Raw genomic sequence first — 19,986 nt, forward strand, 5'->3', positions numbered from 1 at the left:
AGTCTTCATGCAGATAATAATTTAAGGCAGGAAATTCTGACAGTTCTCATATTAAAACAGCCTGTTGGACATACTGCAAATTCCTTTGCCTTCAAAGAGTTCCATACCTTCAGAGACTCTCCAAAGCAGGACACATGCCATGTGTTGTGTGTTGGAATACATTATCTCTGTTCTTAGGTTATTCAAAGAGAAGCTGGAAAATCTGTATTTTCAGCAGTGCTGATGCAGTACATTATTTCCTGCAGTTCGACATATCAAGCAAATCTTGGTGCACTGTGCACCTTCTGTTAACATATCTTCCCATGTTCAAGACTAGAAAATATTAATGGAAAATGGACCATATAAGCAGGAAAGTGTGTAAAGGAACTGAAACAAATAGCATGCATGCTGACTCTTTGCATGGCTTAGGTTTTTGAAATCTAGACAGAATTCACAGTTGAACTATTAAAGCAGAAAGGGATTTATTCTGTGTAGTTTCATCATCTTGTTACAATCTTTGTCATAGAAAAGGAAGCAAGAACCTTGTACCATTTTCAGTTCTTGTTTAATATCTTCTTCACAGGAAAATGCTGCCAGGATATTAAACTCATCTGTTCTTTTGGATAATAAGGATGTAATGTACCATTCTGACCTTTCCAAATGCTGTGTTTCAAATGACTGTTCATTAGATATTTTTTTTCTTGATTAAAGTCTCACTAACCTGTAGAAACAGAATGAAATAAAATTTAGTCAAGACATAGCATATCAAGCATGATCATAACAAAACCACACATTTGTATAGCTCAAGGGCTATAACAGATATTAACACTTCATTGTGCTATATGATTGCTCTCTTCATTCATAACAAAGAAGCTAAAATGATATTTGTTTAAATTTTTGACATGCTAATTCAGAGTTGCAAGCTGAAGAACTTTTATTTGGTTCAAAGTTTAATTATGAGAATAAGAAATACTCTGTTTCTGGTATCCTGTAGAAAAGTTTCAGAGATGAAGTCATAAGAGAACTGAATTATAATCCTCAAATGGAAATGCAATTAAATGATAAAATATATATGACTGAGGGCCAGATTCTGTTAACCTTATCCATTTTTTATTTAGATTCAGAAACAGATATTAAGGGCAGAAGAAATGATGCATTTAGTCTAAGCTCCTGCATGGTCCCAAAATGTTATCTATCAGCCTCTGTAGCTTCTGAGTGAAGTGCAGCATATCTTTCTAAGAGACCCAGATGGCTTTGATGGTTGAAAGCTCTCATTGTTAATTTGGTGATGGGGGAACAGTCTGGAATTCTTGGCTCCAGCTAATTACACATTCCTTCCTCCTAAATGAGAGGGCTCTTTACTGTCAGGAATACTTTTTTGCCTGTAGGTACCTGAAGGCTGTAGTCAAGTTACTTCTCAGTCTTTTCTCGACTGATTTAATAGCTAAGAATCTATTTCACTATTGGTGCATTGTCCTGTATTTTTTTTTAATTTTCAGAATTATTTTCTGTACCTACTTTTGACTTTCCATACCTTTTTCAACAAACCATAAAGGCACATGGCTTTCCAGTAAATGTGACAAATTTGAAAAAGCTGTCAATTTCTGAATACTATTTACTATTTACTCTTACCAAGATTACACTGGTCATCAAATAGCATCCTATTCATAGTTCATATCCAACTTACATTGCTAATGACACTGTGTCCTTCTCAAAACCATAATTTTTCTGAATAACTCAGGATCAAAACATACTTAAACCAAAATGAATTATTAATCTAAACAAAAAATTAGATGCAAGCTGTTCCTTTTTACACAACTAAAAATAAGTCAATATACTACTCCCTTGTGTTCACAGTTTGATTATTTTATCAGTAAGTGTCTATATTAATGGGACTTTAAACTGGAACTTTAACACTTTAGGCTGGTTTCTACTTTCTTTTTAACAGTGAAGTGGTTTTGCCTACAGTTTAACCTCTGCTGAGGAGAACTGGCCAGCCTTGGGACTGATGCTACAGAATTACAGACACAGTGGTGATGAAATAACTGCTAATGGTGCTCCTGAGAGAGAATAACTCAGTGTTGGTGTGGATGTTATGAATGCCTCCTGAGGGACTGCACTATCTGTCAGACCAATTGCTTAGCTGTTGTTTACCTTTTCTGTCTGTGTAAGACATTTAAAAAGCACTGGGTAAGAATCTGTTAGCACTTATGAAACCACAAGACAAAACAAGAAAAAAATATATTGTTGTATAAGGAAATTGCCCAGTCTGGACAGCAAATTTCTTTTAAGTGGTGTGTCTCATACTGACAAGTATTAAGGGATGAACATGGGGATGCAATGATAGGTAACAATTCACATGATTCTCTGTAGGAAAAACAGGTAAGTATCATCCAGAGGAGCAACAGCCTGAAGTTCCATGCGTAACTTTTCCTCAGATACATATTTTTTTTCTGAGCCTGAACATCAGTATTAAGGAAAAGTACATTTCCCTAGAAAAGAAGCTGAGCTCTAAGAATTAGTTGTAGCTGCAGGTTATACCAGTTGCTTTCTGCTACAATGCTGGATGCCAGGAGAAGGCAAGTCATCAGTCAGGAAAGGTTTACAATGAATAGATATGGTATTAACTATTTTCTCACTTTCAATTCATATAGACAGCTCAATATCAAAAGGAAGAAGCAAAGCCAAAGCAGGTCCTTTCAGAGATCTAGTATCCCTATGGATGCACATGTGGTTAGCCAGGCAATGCACACACACACACACACAAAGTGACTGAAATGTGTATTTACAACCTTTTCTAGTGTTTACATATTTGAACTAATGGTGTGGCACATCAGCTGTCCCCTTCTGCCTGTGGTTGCTTTCAAGGACATTCTTATTGGAGGCATTAAAGACTAGATATATGAATTAATTACCATAATCTAACCTCAAGTGACTACAGGAACCATGAGAACTTCCTGCTGAACCCAGAGATTCCTTGGAGGAAATATTTCTCCTCTTTCTTGATAAACTACAATCCTTGGCATGCTTTCCTAGCAGGGCAGTACATGGGAAAAAGCCTGGAACTCCACAGCATTGTGCATGGTTACTTTACCTGTCTACATTTGGTAATCTGAATCTGTTTAAGGATCATGAATGTTTTGTTTTGGGCTATTATAAAACCAGCCACCCATACAATATGGCCATAAAGCTCCTTCTCTTCTCAGATTGAGATTGCTGTCACTCGCCCTATTCAAAGTGCTACATGGAGAACTACACAAATACATTTTATTGACAGCAGGATCAGGCATCTTCATTTTTCATCCCAATATTAAGCCTACATAAACTTTGGCATCATTGATTTTATGTTTTGTTTCCATGGGACTCTGAAGAAAGGGCCCAGAGAATAAGAAATGAACAAACGTCATTTAAAATGAGGAGGAAGAAAAAGTGAAGTCCAATTGAACAAGTGTGTAAAATTGACATGTTATTTTGACAGCATTAACTAGTGACAGCTTGATTTTCAGAACATTCTATCTTTTACTTTGAAAAATAAAATTTAGGTAGTAAACCTAGTTTTCTTGACAGGCCCTTGAAGAAAGAATAAGGACTTTACGTGACAGAAGATCTCATTGTGTTTATGAAATATTTTTTGTGTCCCCAAATATTTTACCTAAGCTAAGCTAAACCCATGATAACTAATTTAATTTTATCAATGGATTGCAATATTAAGGTTTTTCTTATTTTTCCTTTTTTTTTTCTTCCTTCTGGTTTCTTTTCTGCTTTTAAAGTCTTGGTTTTTTGAAATGTTGTACAATTTTCTCAAAAACTAAGTAGCTGAGTCTCTTCTCTTAAGACATAAACTATATATGTATCCCATAGGAATCAGCTTTTCAGGTAGCTGGATAGATGTCTGGTAAAATCACATTCTCTTATGAAAAGGGAAACAGGTGAATATTGACAATAGGTTTCAGGGCATGCTTTTTTACTGCCAAGAATTTTGGATTTGTTATGACAGAGTAGGAATGAAGACAAACCCTTCATGTTTGCACAGAAAAGAAGTAATTATTTTGATAATTTTGAAGTCATATGAAAATTCTAATGCACAGACCTAAAATTCAATATGCAACTTTCTTTGAAAACCTTCCCTTTTTATTAGAGTATAATGAAGTTTACTGTCCAGAAATTAATTACATGAAAATATAACTTGAAAGAACTTATTGAAACAATTAAAATTGCACTTAGAGGTATTTTACTGATTTTATTTTTTATTGTTTTGTAGCAGTTTCAAGGCATCAAACTCTTATAATGTAGACAATTCCAGTCTTCCCTGGAACTTATTCAGAATTTACTTCCCAGCCAAATAGATTTGTGAAATCAAAAAGGAAAAAATTGAGTTTTCACTGAGTACCTGTCATGAGTGTGTGTAAAGCTAGGCAGAATTGAGAGGAAGTGTGACTGCTTCCCTGTCATCTTGCCCAACGCAGCAGCTGGTGAGCGCCTCAAGCTCCGCAGAGGTGCTGGCTCAGAGATGTCACTGCCAGACCCAACTTCAGTCACCAATCCAGCACCCTTAGGAGCAGAGGCTGCAGGAAAGTCCCTCACCAGGTAGGCTGACCTGGAGCACTTGGCTCTTTCACCTCCTGCTTTGGACCTGCAAAAGCTCCAACAACTTTTGGAGACTCTGGTATGAGGCTGGAAGCAGTGGCTGGAGTGTGGCTTGGGAAGAGTAAGACTGAAATCCATGAAACCCCAGCTTAATCATGGCTTGTCCTACTGGGATCCATAAAGCCCAAAACCACAGCACAAACCAGAAAAGGCAGACATTCCAAGATTGCTGCTTGTGCCCCTGGCTCTCAGCACCAACACCCACAATTTCATTCTCATTCTTCTCTAACTTTCAAGTGCTTTTCAATAGCTGTGTATTTAATCTCTTCAACAAAAAAAACCCACTATTTATCCAAAAAGAAATTACATTGGAAAATAATTTCAAATTTCATTCCCTCAGCATTCCTATCAAAGCAGTTAACTCATTATTACAGCTTTAGTTTGTACAATGGAATATTCTGTACACATTCATTCTGTATTTCATATATATGCACTGTACATATGACAGACAACAATTCCAGGTCTGGTGAGTGTTTTCACTTAACAGTTATTGAACACAGTCCCTGGTGCAGTGGGATGCTAAAACTCTGTGTATAAAACCAAATAGATTTCAATGATGGTACTCACAAGCTTGTATTTTATATTTCCTCAAGTTCCTCCTTTCTCAGATCAATATATTCTTTTAAAGGGGTAAAATAAATATCCTTTTATTTATCTGATTCTTAAGGGCATCAAATCTCAGTTGCTTCATACTGCAGCACATGTGTACCATTGACCTGAAGGCTTGATTTCAAATCTTCTGAAGTCAGTGAACATCACCGAGGGTTTGTGCTTGCTTGAATTTAATCATCACTGTCCTTTGTGGTCACTATGCCAAAAAGTCACTGCATTTCCAGTCCTGAATAAAGAATGCTGGTCATGCACACAACACCAAAAGTGAAAAAATATGTGCTGGGAGGTCAACAATAAAGAATGAGGCTTTCCATTTTTTGTTAATCCAAACGTTTGTGTTTCTGATTTAGGGATTATAGTTCAGCAGATGCCAACTGTTTGCATTTCAGGAAAGGTCCCTTTGGTATGTATGAAGGACTTGTCCCGAAGTGAGTCTGCTTGATCTCTATAAATATTTGCAGGCAGCGTGCTACTTTATTTGAATTAATAAAAATCGTGGAGATTTTTATTGGGACATAGACTATACTCCACAGAACATCTTTGAACTGACCTGATGTAGCCCATTTATTAAACTGTCTGCTGTGCTCTCATATTTAGCACAGCATCAATTTAGAGACAGATCTTACCACCTATACACCTATGATGAGACCCATGGAGGTGAACAGGATTTCTCACTGTAGTAAGATATGACTTCTCTTTATATTTTACTTTCTTTGTCTGTCTGACATTGCAACTTGCTTACAGGTATCAATTCCTGGAGTTGCACACAATTAATCAGAGTACTGGGAGAGAAAGGAGTGTCTCAGAAACTGCAACAGGCAATTTGTAAAGGCTAAAGATTTAATGACATCTTTTATAGCTTATGGTAAGTCCAACTTTTGTGGTTTTAGTAAAAAGCTTAAATGAGTTCTCATGTTTATTTTTCACAGTTATTACATTTATCACTCTTAACTAGATAAGGAACATTCAAATATTTTAAATTACATGCCTAAATATATATATATATATATTTTTTTTTTTTGTTGCATTGCCCTTTCCTCTCCTTCTGCCCTTGACAAAATCAGTCATGCTGTCCCTTTTTCCAGTTCTCACAGAGAACCAGTTTTGCCAACCAATATCCATGTGATGGAAATACCTGCCCTTTTGTTGAAAGGACAGACACATGCAGGATTCTACAGAGGTATCTCTATCTCTGAAGCATATATACTGTATTCTTTAAGTGAATTATTTGTCACTGTAATATTATGCTTACCTCATTCTTCCAGCTGAATCCACAGATACTGGGATGAGCTGAATGATTTTCAACAGTTCACAAATATTTACAAAATAAGTGGTTTTTACTCAAAAGTATATTTATGGAAATGCTAAACATAATACAATATTAAAGAAAATATTTCTGGGGCATAGGGCATGTAGAAATTCTAAGAAAGAGATCTGGAGCACAATAACAGCAGATGCATACACAACACAGAGAACATAGATTACATTTTTGTATTTAATTCAGGATAATTTTTTCAGTGTTGTCATTATATGATGCATTAGAAGAGCCTGCAAAAGGCTCACAGTCCTTGCACCCTCTTCTGAGGTTCTCTGAAGAGATAATTCTTTCTGATTTCATAGACAAACTCAGAGTGAGTACCCAAATATTCAAAATATTTTCCATTCACCTACCAATTAAACAACCAGTCAGTACAAAAAATCTTGCTCTCTGACTATGTCAATATTGTCACATCTTAAGTATCTCTTTGGACAAGGGTCAGTAGGGAGAAGATAAAAAGCTGGATGAGATTAGGATAAAAAGCAATAGGAATAATTGGAAAACCATAATAAAGTGCTAATATTCCACCAACTGGTATTCATATAAAGATTGATGTTGAATATACTTCAATTAGAATAAAAGATTATGACTCAAAGTGAGATTTCAAAATAGGAAGTGCATAAATATATAAGTAGGATAGGACTGAAAAGACAAGAAATATCAGAGATTATGTTAAAATGGGTCACCAATATGCAGTACTTCAGAACTCTGGATACTAATTTTTTATTCCTTGATTTTAAATTCATTGGATTCATAGAAAGTATCTAGAAGCCATTGTGTCCATCCCTAAAAGAGACATTGATGTGTAACTGATGCCCAAGAAACAATAAACAGTTGTATGGGAAGGGCAATTACAATATTATATTGATTTGTAGCCCAATAGTCTGTTTTAATCAGCACCTAAAATACTTGAAAAATTCTAGTGGCTAAATTGTCAGTGCTCCTTGTAGATGAAAATTTTATTATTAATTTAATTTAGAGACAAGTAAAAGCAGAAAAGCTCATAGAAAACCAACATTTTTTTAAAAATGCCAAAAGAGCTTGAACAAATCACTATGCTTAATTCCTAGTAAGCCCTGAACTGAAGTGCTTCTAATACATTTCATAAATATGTGTTTATGTGCAATGAGAACAAGCATAATTCTGGTGAAAACATCACTCCATAATCCCTCAATAAGAGTGAACATGGCAAACCTAACTTTAGTCTTCTACAGGAACCCTGATGTTGAATTCTGTTCTGTACATTTAACACAAAAAATTCTAGACCAATGTGACATCTTATAAAAAAACCCCAACAAAATAACAAGTTGTAAATTCTTCCCCTTTGAGACAAAAATGAGACATCAGTTTTCTGAGACTGGGGATGAAGTTCCTCTGTTGGCAGTTACCTCTCCTGGGTAACCTATCTCTATTTTTGTAATCTTAGCTTAGATTTTGCACTGGCTATCCAACAGGCCATCTCTTTCTGGGTCCACAGCACAGTCTGAGAGAGGTCCTCTGTTTATCAGTGTAACTGCTTATTTCACAAAGCCCCCATGCTCAAGTGGGAGATGATTATAAAGCATGGTGCCAACACATGCAGCCTTTATCCGTGCTCCATTTACTGAGAGATGAGGGTGCTTCATGCTGATCATTTTAGTTTTTAACCCATAGAAGAGTATGATTCCAACCTGTGTTATTTCTTATTTATATAAACACAGATAATTTGTTGCCTGTTTCAATACTATGGAAAATGACGCATGCATTGCCAGTCTTTTCTTGACTATTGCTTAAAAGGAAACAAATAAGCCCAAATCTGGGTTCACTTTTAAAGCATTAACTTCATGTAAGTCTGCTGTTGAAGCTACAGAGAGTGCAAAATCTGTTGCCCTGGCAAGGGAACTTCCTGTGCTAACAACCAGCTTTCTGCTCATGTCTGGGCTCAGGAGTTTTCAGGAGCTGCTCCAAGTCATCCCTTTAAATCTGCATTGTCACCTGATTTTGAAGCACCTTGTACTCCTTGAGTCTTCATGGGTAATTTCTATGCAAGCACAGTTATGTAAGCACAATATCCTTGTTCCTTGCCTAAATTTGTTATCCCTGCTAGACAGCCTCCAAGGCACACAGCTTTTTATTTTTCAGAGGGAAAAAGTATTCCATCTTGCTTTGTGTCTCCAAATTCCATCTTGAGATTCCAGCCTAACTTTCTTCGTGCATTTATCTAGTGACTAATTAAGAGGATCCATTTGCTTGTACTGAGGAATTTCTGCCCTAACTGAAGTGTTTGAACTTGTAATTATCTTTAGAAAGTCTTTACTGTACCATCTATGTTCAAAAAGGTTTTAAATCTAAAAATGACAAGTTCAGAAGCACATTAGAGGAGATATTCAGAGCATACAAATATAACTATGGAGATGAGTATTAAATATTACTTTACAGAAGATTAAAGTGCATGGATTGAACTTCCATCTTGGATTAGGATTGTAACCAAAATTTACTGGCTCTGTCTTCTTAAATTTCTTCATGTCCCATGAAGACTGGCATTTTTAGGTTGCAGAAACCTCTGAACTTGTATCAACTCCACAGAGGTATGATTAGCAAATTAGGTAACAGAAAGCACAGGAAACTGCAGCTGTGTGGGAGGCATTTCCAAAGAGTCTCTGAAAGACAAAACTGAATTTACTGTTTCAGCAGTGGGAAATCTGCTCCTAAAAGAGGCCTTGAAGAAGAAGTCCATTTCTGTAGCATTGGAGTCCCTGGGTGGGCAAGGATAGGTAGGATTCAAATCTACACAGGCACCCTCAGCCAAATGGCATTTAGCCCTAAATGCAGATGTCTCACTGGCCAGACAGCTGGATGGGGCTAAGACCTCAACAAATCACGTGTGCAAAAGGAGCTGCAGGAATTAACTCAAGGCTGTTTGTCACAGGAACTTGGGAGTGTGTGTCATCTCTGCCTCTGACCCACACCCCCCATCATGTTACATATTTCTTTAAAGGAAAATTAAATGTCCACTGTGCAATGTGGAAGACTTTGGATCTGCAGGTGTTAAGTCATTGCTCAATTTTAGACATTTTTGCACAGGGAAGTTCAAACAAGACATTTTTATTTTGGTCAGGAGATTTCCTGTGCATTATCAAAGAGACAGAAGAGAAGCAAGAAAGCTGACAACACTGATTGGATTGATAAATGTTAGGGAACCCACAAAACCATGATGGGGGAGAGAAGTCTCTTTCAGTAGACTGGAAATTAAAAGGGAAAAACTAATAAAAATACCAAACTTTGTCTGTGATCAGAAAAGACTGCACTTCTCATATAGGACATTCAAAAATTTTGGTCCTACATTCAAAAACTACTTTGGTCCTACTTTCTCAAATAGCAGGAGAAGGAGAATCATGGTATTACTTACTGGGATGAATGAAGTGGTGTCATTTTATCCAAAAGCTTGGATCATTCTGTTTAACTGGCATCCCATTCAATTTATTAAATTCAAAGAAGGTTTACAGAGAATATATGGAAACATCTGACCTTTCTCTTATCAGAGTGGGTTACAAAGAAGTCAAATGCATTCTGTGGAGACTGCTGTGTTGAATTTTTGGCCCTGCCAACTCAGCACAGCTATCACAGCTCTCAGAGGATAATCTGGAAATGCACAGTGACTTCAACCCTGTATATTTGTTTCACTTGAACACAGTGGACAAGAACTCTCTATGGACACTCTCCATGCTTAGTCTGCCATCCCAAGAGCTCCTGAGGAAAGAACTGATATTCTGCAATAATTTGCTGCTGCAGCATCTTACTCTGCTTCAGTTGTGTTGGTCATTCCTATAGCTTGTGCTCTCTCAGAATACTTATGGAGGATGCAGCATATACCAGTTTCTCCACAATGGTGTTCAAGTTCAGAAAAATATGTAAAAAAAAAAATTGTTCTTCCCCCACCCCCCTTATTTCACATATTGACTCTAAGGGAAAAATTATTCTTTTGGGTAATTTGTAGAAAAGTACAGATAGGTGAATGGAGTACTAACAGACTTGCCAACTTATTCCAAAAAAAGGATGCACCTAAACATCTGGGCAAATATTCAAAGAAACATAGTAATAATAATGATAATAATAATAAAACAACAGCAACAATAACAGGAGGGGACAATGGAGGAAGACCATGAAGGGTAGAAGGGCAAAGTACAAGGGGTAAAAATTTTATGGCCTGCAGAAACATCAACAGTAGTAATGAGACAAAAATGAAAATGTAGCTACTTGATCTTCAGGCTGAGGTTACAGGATGACAATTAGAAAACCCTGTTTTCAATTTAAGAGGATTTGTTTGATTGTAAGTCACCAGAGACAAAAATTTGGTGCTTGATGCCTTTTAAAATGAAATAAAATTTCAAAGAGAGCTGGATTTGAAATGCAACATTTATTTCTACCTTATAAGGCAGTGTTAAAAGAAGTTCCCTTCATATCTTCCTCAATAGCTTTTATATTAGCAAATGCTCATATACTCAAGTGAAAAATTACTGTCATAGAAAAAGGGAAGGAGTTCTTCTAATTTGCTTTGCTCTTTTGAATGTCCAGTGACCTGCAAAACATGGATAAAACCCATTGGTTTATTCACTCACTAGAAGGTTTTAGAAATATCACTTTTACATTGGTGATTACTTCAGATGTTAAGAATAAACATTGGTGCCACTGATGTGCCTTATGTATGCTAACAATAGGTACAAAAGTTACTGGATTGCATAATATTCATTTCTAACCTGGAGAAGACAGGATCTTATTTCATGGAAATAACAGAATGAATGGAAATCAGTTAATAGGATTAAACCCACTGTAGAGAGATGTGAAGCATAAAGCCACAGTTAATGACTCGTGATCTCTCTCCTCTGCCCCGTCAATGCAGTCTCTTTATTCCTCCTTGGTCCATGCAACTCATGTATATTCCTCTCATCTAGCAGTTCATGACCTTGTTTGAGTACTTAAGTCTTTTCCTTAAAAACTCAGATGATGGTAGGATTACTTTTTTTAAACAGCAGTGAAATGTACTATACATGTGTGAATCAAATGAAAAATATTAATTCTGAAATGGTAGCTCTATTGACTAAAAAAGTTTATGTAAATCCAATTTTCACATCTTTGTTCCAAGCACTCCAAAAGAAGACATGATGCTGAAACCAGGGTATTATTTTGGCATGCTTACTCCTTCACCTGATTGTCTCTGATGTCTTAATATCTGCATCGTGGTTCAATATCACAAAGAAAAATACGTATTGTTCTTTCCTCAGCTGAGCCACTTGTGGAGTATTTCAGAGTATCTAGATGTGGCACTTGGGGCCATGGTTTAGTTGAGGTGTTTGGGCATGGGTTGGACTCAATGCCCTTGAAGGTCTCTTCCAGCCTAGTGATTCTGTGATTTAGATTGAGACAATACTTCATTATACAAACATAAATCTCTGTGACTTAACTCTTATTTCAAGTGACAACAGAAACTGTTTAAATGTTTCTCATACTAAAAATATCTCAAAGTCCATATTTCCATTATGAGATTCATACCAAACTCTTCCTGAATAAGTAACATATACACTGTTATTGAATAAAAAGAATTGCATATCTAAATAGAAGGAACTGAAGTATTGTTTTAAAGACGATTGAATCTTAAGTACTGCTTTAAAGATTGTACCACTTTTTTAAATCATACTGTAGCTTATGCAAAATACTGCAATATATTTAAATTCTAAGATTAGAATTAGCATTTCTTTCGGTGATGAAACTCCAGAAAATACACTGATAGATATTTTGATATTAAGTTTTTCTTACAGATCCTGAGATTTATAAAATAACCTGGAGGAAAGCAAAACACAGAAGTCAATTCAACCTGTGCTCAAAACCAGTGACTGAAGTTTGCATGCATAGTTAGGAGAGCTCTATGGAGTTAATCTACTAACACTGTGCTAAATCTTGGCTTTCCTCAAACCGGAACAAATTTTTAGACTATTCAAATTACTATCACTCTCTTGGCAATAGTGGAATAAAGTTCTGATTTTAAACCCAGAAGAATTTGCTCCAATAGTATTGCTGTGGATGAAATATCACACTATTTTGTCAATATCCTCTCAGCATAATATTATTTGGTGTGATTGCAAAGTAACTATTAAAAATTACATCAAAGCCTTGATGGTATCTTTAAAAAGCAGAGTTATTTTTCTGGCAATCCTCTTGCTTGCTTTGCTATTGTCCAAAAGACACAATTTGAGCTGGCAGTGTACCCTTGTGGCCCAGAAGGCCGATGCTGTCCTGGGGTACATCAGGAAGAGCATTGCCAGCAGGTTGAGGGAGGGGATCCTGCCCCTCTACTCAGCCCTGGTGAGGCACATCTGGAGTGCTGTGTCCAGTTCTGGGCTCCTCAGTACAGAAGAGACATGGAGCTCCTGGAGTGGGTCCAGTGGAGGGGAGCAAAGATGATTAAGGGATTGGATTGGAGCATCTCTCTTACAAGGGAAGGCTGAGGGAGCTGGGCTGGTTGAGCCTTGAGAAGAGCTGACTGAGAGGGGAACTCATCAGTGTCTATCAGTATCTGAAGGGAGGGTGTCAAGAGGAAGTTTCCAGGCTGTGCTCAGTGGCACTGAGCAATACAAGACACAATGGGCAGAAACGGATGCACAGAAATTCCACCGGAATATGAGGAAAAACTTCTTTAATCTTTTAAATCTTTAAACTTTTCGCAGTGACTGAGCACTGGAACAGATTGTCCAGAAAAGTTGTGGAGTTTCCCTCACTGGAGATTAAAGGATTGTCTGGACACAAGCCTGTGCAATGTGCTCTAGGATGGGAGAGAAGGGAAGTGGATCAGATGACTCACTGTGGTCTCTGATTCTGTGAAATTTCTTCCCTCTCAAACCTGGGCATGTGGCTAAATCAAAGACATCATGTTTGCTGGAAAGGAAGATGTCAGTACCCTAATCCTTCTGTGAGAGAAGCTGGGATTTGCACTTCAGGAAACTTTCAACCCTACAGAAACGGAGGTCCATGACAAGGGTCTGGCATACAGTGAAAGTCTTCCAGTCACTCATATCCCACTCATTGGCTGGAGATGATTTCTAAAGAAACTGCATTCAGTTTGCCTTGAAGTTTAAGAACAGTCAGAGAGAAGGGGGAATGAGCAAAGCCACGCTCTGCCCAGATTAATGGCTGTCAGTATGCTCATGGACCTGTCAAATGTAACTTTGCAAAGGCTTCTAAGAGCAGGAAGTGGATTTGATATCAAAGGCTGCATACAGGCAGCAGCTCTTAACTCATGGCTTATGTAAGTGCATATATATAAGAACAGAAGCCTCTACTTAAACCAGCCAGTCAACAACTCTCTTTCTGAGCTGTAGTGTGTCTCCAGAGATCCTTATTCAATTATTAATGCATCTGCTGCTAATTTCATCATGCAGAGTGTGAATTTGTCTTTCCACGATGAGCTCTAAGGGAAGTTTGTAAGAAATATAGAACTTGTCAGCACATAAGAGTCAACACATTACTGCTGTGCTGCAGCCATTTATAACAAAACTAAAATGAGCACTCACTTGTTTGGCATTAATTTAATGTCCCACTTAGCTCCTATCAGACGTAAATAGCTGCTTCATCCATTTAAGCATTTCTGTTCGTGCACATAATGAAGTACTCTGTACCTGTCAAGTAAGCAGAATTCATAACTGAAATAAGAAATGGATGAGAAAATTCAATGTTCTTAATATTAAGCCTCTACAGGGGTAGCATCAGACTTTTTTTATGGCTTCTGTGAGATTCACCTTTTATTCCATTGTTCAGACACCAAAGATGTGACACACAAGCATGCCAGAAATGTTTCTAAAAGGGATGCCTGTTCAACTTATGGCACAATCAACAAAAGCTGTAGTTGTTGAACACATGCTATTACAAAATAAAATAGTTAACAAACCTGTCGGTATTTAAATATTTTTATGTTATCTATTTTAGAAAACCAAAATTTAATTTTAAACAGCACTCTAGCTGTGATCATATTCTCTAGAGGAAATTTTTATGAGAATGAAGAGAGGTAATGACTACTATTAGTCACTGTCATTAGCATAAAACATTAGAAATGACAATATTTATAAGAAGCTATGACATGACAGTTAAAATATGACTTTCTATCCTTTGTGTATGCTTTGACTACAGCTGGTTGCTATTTTCTAAAGTTAAACTGATAGAAGTTTGGTAATGGTATATTTAATAGCATGTTCATCATCAGATCTAATTGTTTTCCACCACAGGGTATGAAGTTTTATGTCCTCTATCAACCCAAAACAAACAGCCCTACTGCTTAATGGCTCTTCAATTAATGTTTATGGTGCTACTTTTATAACCTAAGTTACAAGAAAAAATATCCAACAAAATCCTTCCAAGAAGCCATTTAAGAATTTAAGAAGCTTATGGGGACTTCAACCAATACCAAAATTTACTAAAACATGTATGAGATCCCAAAGCTGAGGATGTGAAATAGAAAACACTAGAATGACATTAGAAAGACATTGGAAAATAGAAATAGAAGACACTGAAAAATTCTTCTAGCACAATTGCCATTGGAGGGGAGAACAGACCTTCATGTTGGGGAATTTGGTTGAGAGACTTCAGGTTGGCCACCTTGCAATTGATGTTGAAACAGAGAAGACCTGCTCACCCCAAGTCATGCACAGCTCAGAGTCTGTTGCTCAGATTGCAAACTTATTCCCCTGAGAGTGATTTGCCCTCAGTAACCTAGTTGCTAACCTCCTAGTCATAATTCTTTTCCCTATTTAGCAGAGCTCATGCTGATTAAAATGAAAGAACAGTTCAAAGACAGGTTTCTTTTTAACTGCCTTGGTGCATATTAATTTTTGTCTCTCCCTTTTGTACTAAGCCTCTAGAAAGCAATGTAAAACTACTGTAAATACATTTTCACTGGAGAGCTGCCATTGTTCTAAATTAGGAAAGCAAATGATTTCTGACTTGGAGTGTTAATTGTACATAGCAGTAAATAGAATAATTTTAAGTTTCCCATGATAGTTCAGACACCCTGACTTCTAGCTTTTAATGATGCATTATGAGCCTTTATTTCTCTGACATCCAGGCAATTAATCACTGACACTCCTCAGTCCCCCAGAATAGCTGGACACCATTAGACAAGAAAGAATCAGACCTGAGGGGGGTCAACATTTCTTTTCAGGAATTACTTGTTTTTTCACACCATAAAGTCTGCTTGGCATTCATTGCAGCAAATATATTTTAATAGAACTGCTGTTATTCTGCCTCTCCTCCCAGTCTCCCTGGAGTTTTTTGTAGCTCAACATGATGTTCAAAAACAGGCAAAAAATGCTCTGTGAAGTTTAAAGGCTGTCAAGCCTTCTTGGCAAATTCCCTCCAAGAGCACAGCTGAGAAATGACAAACCTATCACCTGACTGGCTGGTGTTTAAAGCTGACTGCTTTTGATTAGGAAGCAATGAACCTTCCCTTCTGGAGTTCATTCTGTGTTTTATAAGCACCTATTCACTGAAAATTATGCAGTTGAACTGATTTGAATTTGATTAGCGTAATGCTTCAGTTTTATTATTTGTAGTAAATACAGGCATCTCTTACAGTTTTTTACATTTAGGAGAATGTCAGGATAGTTAAAGACTTACTTTTACTTCCCATGGATTATTGCTTGGCATTTAAAACAAATCCAAGAATAATACATGCCTGTATTGCAGTTGCTCACTTGTTGTGCATTGCTCAGAATGTACTCACACTCTACTTCTCGGTGCTCCAGTGGGAAGAACAGGATGAAGGCAGTCCTGCCTATTCAAGGACAAAGTACTGTGTCCCCAGCAGGTGAGCTGAGCTAGAAGTAACTGTGAAATGCAGCAGCTGATGTCTTTAATGGCAAACTCCTGTATTAAACTCTCTGCTGCAGACTCTGATATTTCAACAGGCAGCAGTGAGGAGGAGCAGAGCTGCTACCAGAGGGGCTGGCACTGAGCACTGAATCGCTCCTTCAGTGTCAGCCAGATTCAGGAGCTGCAATGTGAATGCTCTGGGAACCTTGATACCCTTTTATCTTCTGACAGCCTTTCAATGATATGTCCCTTCATATTATTATGTAACTTCCAATGATCTGCACTGTGGACCTCAGTAATAAAAACCCATTTCATGCCAGAAGAACACAACTTCTTTGGTAAGTCAGTTTAGCCCTAGACAGGGAGCAGTGCACTTGACCAGAAACAAATGCTGAGTGGAGTCAGATGGTCAGGTCAATAAAAGCTAAAAATAATATTTGACTTTGAGAGAAAAGAGAGTTCAGGACACAGCCTAAAGGCTAGATTCAGCCCTAGCTAAACATTTATCTCTGTATCAATGTTATAAGGAGAGATTAGACATCCAAACTTAGATGCTGCAGAGGGGTTACAGATGTACCTACAGAACTCACCAGTAAGGACTGGGGGTAACTGAGAGCTTTCCTTATTGCTGGTATGCTCCATAGTGTCTTATGTCTATTAGCTTCAGGCTGAGTATTCTCCAACATTTAATTCTTCCTATCTTGAGAAAAAATGCACATACTTACATAATTTACCTCCTCATTTACTTACCTGTTTTGTAGACCATCATTATAGTGCATGACTACAGCAACATAACCCAGCCATTAGGGATGCTTTTAGAAAAATAAAGGAGGTTCATTTCAGCTGCAATTCCAGCTAACAGGGAAACATTTGTGTGATATATGCATTTTCAGTACTTCCTGAGCTTTCATTAGTCCTAGCTTCCTGTCTCAAAAATCTGTAACATTTTAATTTCAACAGTATCTGTATAAAGATGCAAGATAAGAAGTAAAAAAAAGCTGGTTTGGGTCAGGACATATTTGCATCTTTTATGCCAGTCATGTCTTGAGGTTTTTGAGAACCTGAACCTGAGACTAGTGAAAGCTGCAGGCTGTCAGTACTTCTAAAAACAAAAGTGCACAAATATGGAGAGAAGTGTCTAATCTCTCTTTTAAAAATGCTCAGAGTTATCAACAGAACTGCTTTCTCCTAAGTAAATCCTATTTCTTTACTAAACAACCAATGTAAAAACAAAGCCTTCAGAGGAAAGAATCAGCAGAAATTACAGAAGTACAGAAAATTCACTTCTGGGAAATTCCATGGGCCAATTTCCACAGGTGAGTGAGGTGCATGAGAAGCTCAGTGTGAAGCCTTGAATGGTCTGCTCACAGCAGAGCTCTTGTGCATTGGGCTGGGCTTCTCTACACCCACTTTTCAACTTCTTGCTTGACAACAGAGCATTGGGCACAGAACAGGCCCACCTCAAACTCCAAGGCAAGGACTAGCATATGCCTCATGCCTTGTTCTTCTCAGCTCTGCACAATTTAATTAATGATATGACATGACATACACAATCTGTAGCTTTTAATGAAAGCAACGCCCACAACTGAAATTGAAAACTTTGCTCCTTAAATGTTTTGAATTTTGCCCAATCTCAATTACCTGAAAGACAGCTACATAGTCTACACAAGGCATTTAAGAACATTTTCTAAACAGTAGAGGGCATTTCATCTCATTTGGGTTTTTTGATACATAACTGAAAAGTGTTTAAACAGTCCTTTGGACCTGAACTGAGTAACTGAGTGTATAGATATGTGTACATATATATATATATGTGTGTGTATATATATATATATGTACACATATATGTATATGTGTATATATACACACACATATATATGCAGCTGGAAAACAAAAAACCCCAGAAAATGCAAGGAAGTAATGGAATTAGATGAATCTTGGTATTTTGCTACAAATTTCTATCTTGCTTAGGAGGGGGAAAAAAATCAGACTTCCCCTTTCTTCCTCTATAGACTTTTTTTAATCTTCTAGAAATATTAAGTAGAGCCTTCCAGCCTTCTGAAATATTTTATCACTTATTAAAAACTGCAGTTACTACTGCAGTTAAAGGAATTACCACTCTCAAGTTTCCAAGAATACTAGGTCAGTCATGATCACCTACTTCCAAGTCCCCCTTGTAAACCATTTTAGGAAATGTGGTATAATGGTTAGGAGTTTGGGCTGTAAGTAAAGGTATTTTGGTTCTGATCAACAATATTCTGTGATCTAGTGCAGTTTCCTCCTTCTTCTTCCATTTGCTATATGCAAAGGAAAAATAATAATAAATAAAAAATATTTCTAAGAGCCTTAGATTACTATTTACAGTGTTAACACACTTAAATATAATCTAAGTAAACCCTTAAGAAAGCTGCATATTTTCACCTATTTCTTTATCTCACTCATAGCCTACATAAACTGGAGTGTGAATACTGTCACCTAGGGTTTATTTCCAGCTCTAGCCAGGAGACAGAATCTTGAAAAATCCACAGAGTTTTTTCTCCAGTCTAGAGCAGTGTTAGGCTTGAGTAGCTTCTGGCCACATTCTTTTAGCTCTTTCTCTGTATAGAAAAAAAAATCCATGTCTAAACCAGGGCATAGTTTAAACTTTTATCACCATTTGCAATACTGGAACCCAAAATTAGTGTGGGCAGAAAAGCACCACCCTTTTTTAAGACACGGTGACAGGGAGTGGGGTCCCATATGAGGACTTCATGCTGTTCCTCAGGAAATACTTCAGGTCCATTTCTGGTGTGCAGCCAGGAGAAACAAGGGCAGGACTGTGCTTGCACCAGGGTGTAGGAAATGAAGCTGAGTCCAGCTACAGCAGGACTCCACTTTAGCCACTGATGCTGATTCTGTGAGCTGAGACCTTCTGGGTGCACTGGCTACCAAAAGCAAGTGACAATGGTCCTTTGTTTCACGTGCTCTTTGCTGAGGAAACAAGTTCATTTCTAATAATTAAATGCAATAATTGTACTTTTTAATAATTATAATTGTACTTTTCTATGACATATGGATGTATATAAGCTTATTACAGAAAAATACAACTCAGTATTTAGCTTGAAGGATTTAGGAAATGTTAGATTTATAATTTCCAATATAATTACATTATGTTCTTCAGCATATACAAGAGAACACAGTCTTTAACTACAGGACCCCTTACTACCCTTTTCTCCAAGGGAACTAATTCATTCTGGATATAAGATTGAATTAAGTACTTGTATCTGTCCTAAAGTCTAATGGTAAGACCCTTTTTTTTTTCTTTCTCATCCAAATGGTTGCTGCTGTAGTTTTATTTACTTTCTAACAGATTTTCATTGTGCATAGTTTGTAGCAACAATGGTACAGTAACTGAACAATATAAACCTTAATAAGTGAATTCACAGTAGCTCAAAGAAGATACCAATATTTTCAGAGATGAACAAGTGGAGAACAGAGCAAAAAAACCCCCAGAATCTGCAAAATTTGGTTTTCACATACTGTCTCAAAGGATTCACTTATGCCAAGGGGAGACAATTTCTTCAAGTATTTTTGATGTTCAACACACTGCAAAAATA

The 19,986-nt window shown here is 37.1% G+C and overlaps 1 protein-coding gene across 8 annotated transcripts in view; it reads right to left on the reverse strand.

The window, feature by feature from the left end:
* Positions 1 to 436: 436 nt before the first annotated feature.
* The window catches only part of KHDRBS2 (KH RNA binding domain containing, signal transduction associated 2), a 340,503-nt gene continuing 320,953 nt past the window's right edge, over positions 437 to 19,986 (reverse strand). For 2 of the 8 annotated variants that reach the window (XR_013181236.1, XR_013181235.1), the window contains one exon: positions 437 to 700. The gene's annotated coding sequence lies outside the window, so the exon portion shown is untranslated. Of the gene's footprint in view, positions 701 to 10,962; positions 11,115 to 14,100; positions 14,206 to 16,980; positions 17,091 to 17,140; positions 17,203 to 19,986 lie in introns of all 8 variants that reach the window. The other 6 variants (XR_013181230.1, XR_013181232.1, XR_013181231.1 and 3 more) reach the window with 6 other exon arrangements.

Source organism: Agelaius phoeniceus, chromosome 3, assembly GCF_051311805.1.
Source record: "Agelaius phoeniceus isolate bAgePho1 chromosome 3, bAgePho1.hap1, whole genome shotgun sequence".
In the NCBI taxonomy this organism is placed as follows: domain Eukaryota; kingdom Metazoa; phylum Chordata; class Aves; order Passeriformes; family Icteridae; genus Agelaius; species Agelaius phoeniceus.